Below are 3581 nucleotides of genomic sequence, written 5' to 3' on the forward strand. Positions count from 1 at the left end.
TTTTAAGTCATTAACTCCATTGTTGAATTTTTTCTCCTTTTTAATATTTGGGAAGTCTTTCTTCTAAAGAAGCACAAAGCAAAACATGCACTCACACACAAGCATTTGCACACACACATTTCTATTCCACTGAAGCCTTGTTTCAGCATATAGCATTTTTGTTCCACACAAATTGTTTTAGATTTCCTTGAATTCTTACTACAAGCACATTTTCATCTTTCATAGTAAAATTTGAACATTCCAGACATTTCTATTCCTTTAAAGTCATATTGATTTAAATTCAGAGGCACACAAATATTGGATTCTATGACAACTCTAGAGTTCAAGACTTATCAGTCCTTATTTACATCGACTCTATATAGTTCAGTAGATTCCCTTGCTGGAAGTATGGGTTTAGGATGTCTTTGGCAGCAATTGATATCAGAATCAAACACGAGATTTATACTGATTATCACCATGAAGTCACTCATGATCACCGTGACTACTATAACATGATGGTTAATCTTGTATAGCATATCAAGTCAACCCAAGATAATGAAAAATGACAGCCTGTCTGACTCAGAGTGATTGTTTTATCTCCCAATAAAGTGAAAAATAAGTTGTCAAAACTGTAGCGAATTAGGTAATATGGCAGAACCAAGGAGTTTGGATTAAACCATGGCTGCAGGTCAAAGTTTGACATGGTTGAGAATGGCTCATTACATGTCATGACTTCATAAATTAGTTATTAACATTTAATTTTAAAATAAGCTTAATTATAATTTCAATAAAACACAGTCTTATTGATATGTTTTACAGTGTTGCCTCAAGACAGCATCAGACATTTCATAGATTGATTAAATCATGATTATCAAACTGAGTATTTGCATGCATATACTACAAAGATTATACACCATGTCTTTAATCATTGGGTAGTTGTTTTCATTAAAACTGGGGGGAAAAAAAACCAAAGGCCAATTCCCAAAAAACTCATCTTGTACTGAACACACTGATTGCAATATTCACTAAAACCTTTCAAAGGCCTGTAATTCTAACCCTTGAGAGATGCAGGCATAACTGAGCTCAAGCATAACCTCTTCTGTGTAGGTTCCCATATATCCTCAAACAAAAATAGCATTCTTTATTCCCATGCCACTCTTTTAGCATTTGTTAAATTAATGGGAAATTGTTTAGCTACCATACGTGTTTGAGATTTCCTTTAATAAAAGGACTTTGTGCTATTTTGTTTAACCTACACAGTATTTACCAGAATGTCTGCAACAGTGTGAGCACTGAGTAAAAAATTCTGAAATAAATGAACATCCGGAACCAGATACTGGGGAAAAGACAAATAAAGACATCTCAAGAGACTGGGATATATAAACACTAAAGAAATCTTCAATTAAGAACTACCAGAAAAGATGTAATGAGGGCACTTGCTGAATTGTAAATGATGTCAGAGTGGTCATACTGACAGGTTGATATAGTACATTGATATTGGAAATGATTTTGTGTAGAATGCAGAAAGTTAAGGAAAAATATGGAAAATGTATTACATATAAAGTCAGGAATACACATTTTCTCAGGTGTGAAAAGCTGCAAGAAATTCTCTAGTAATTAACATAGGTAATCTACAAAGTTCTCAGTATTCAGGTCAATAAATATTTTACATCAAAAGATAATGTTGAATTCCAAAGGTTGATGAGTCCTTCCATAGACACAAGACATACAGACTGTTTCACACATATCAGAGCATGGGAAGAGGATGAGTCCGCAGGAAAATGGGATCAGATTCATGGGAAGCCCTAAATATACAGTATGTCTGCACCTTATCATTTTTCCTAAAGCCTCTAAAAAGTGCTCATCCGAAGCAGTAATTAGGAATGGGGATGAAATAGACACCGCTCCCCAAATCCTGTCAGGAATTTAAGGGGTACTGAAAATCCTTAGTATGGCTATGAGTTCTATCTTCAATGAGTCAGGAATACTGGTAAGCACTGGGCAGGAATATTGCCAGGAGATTAACCCTTCTCTGCTACAAAGCAAAGGATAACTGCTAATGGGACAGGATTGGGAATTCAGCATGGATCTCTGAACCTTCACTGAGAACTGGGGCATGCCAGGTGCTACTGTGAAAGACAGGAAATCTTCTAGCACTAGACATGGTAGTGAGTAAGGGAACCAAGGTCATTTGCTGCTGTAGGAAAGACAACAATGAGACAGGGATGAGAAAGTCCCACAGCTGTGGTTCATGTGCACAAAACCAAAGAATGAGAAGCAAGAGATTTAAGATTCCCCCTGCCTTCATAAAGAGGCTACAAATAATTGTAGCATCTTTCAGAGAGAAAGGGTCAAGAATACAAGGTAGGTCATCCCTGTGATTCAGGCATACTGAAATATGTGGAGCAGGAATTTCAAAATAAATTCTCTGGCATTCACACAAAGCATCGGCTGTGGTCCCCATTCTTGTAGAAATTTCAGCCCTGTTTTACATAAAAGGTACCTACAGCAACATGAATATACAGACCCAGTTCATATATACTCTAGATTGATTTAAAATCCCACAGTATCCCCACATTTAAAACAACAAAAACCAAAACAGGCCATTAACAGCATACACATAGCTTAGATTTTATGATTCCAGGTTTTGTTGTGTTTTATTTATTTATTTATTTATTTTGGTTGGGTTTGTTTTTTTACCAGTGACTTACAGTAAATAAACTAAGATAATAAAAGACATCCAGTTTCAGCTATAACAACTTGGAAGCTGTCATTCCTATCCGTACAGCAAGAAAAATGACAAAATAAAGGAGCTCTTCTTTACCCTACCAGTGAACAGAGATAGAAAATGACAGGTACACACAGAGATTCCACCAATACATTCTTACTGGAATAAAAGAATCTAGAACTAGTAACGACTGATAATATTAACACTGGCTCACCTCTCAGAAAAATGAGGACCTGATGTTTTGATAACCATTCACACCTCTGAAATTTGTAGGCATAAAACCCTGGTGCAACACACCAGAGTGAAGAAAGTCCCAGGAGACGATGACCTGAAGACCAAAAGCCATTGTCTTGTAAACCTGTGAAACATATCAGATATTTAAGGACAAATCTTACCTATTTTTTTTTCTCCTTTCAGTCTCTGTTGCAGAAAATACCAGGATTGACTTCCAGTGAACACTGGTAGTCCTGGAAGTCCTGAGATACTCAGAAAGGCCATGAATCTTCCATAGTAATTTCTCCAACTAGACTCTTCACCTTCCAAAGCCTAAGATATGTAGTGTGGCCTCTGAAACCCTGCAATGGTTGCTGTCATCACACCCCAACATGGAGAATTTGTTTTCAACTCCACTGAGTGAACATGGTTTCAACTCCGTTAAGTAAATATTGGCTCTTAAATTAACAGTATTTTTCACAACTTTGATTTTTGAGAAATTACTTTTCTATGTGGACTTATGGTCACATGTGGTCCTATGTTTAATTTTTCCTGTGTTTTTTTGCAGTTTTTTTGCAGGCAAATGATTAAAACTGCAAATTCATAAGATTCCAAATGGCTTAAATTAAAAATAAGGAAGTGTCTGTGACCTTATGTTTTG

This window comes from Talpa europaea (genome assembly GCF_964194135.1).
Source record: "Talpa europaea genome assembly, chromosome: 7".
Taxonomy (NCBI): domain Eukaryota; kingdom Metazoa; phylum Chordata; class Mammalia; order Eulipotyphla; family Talpidae; genus Talpa; species Talpa europaea.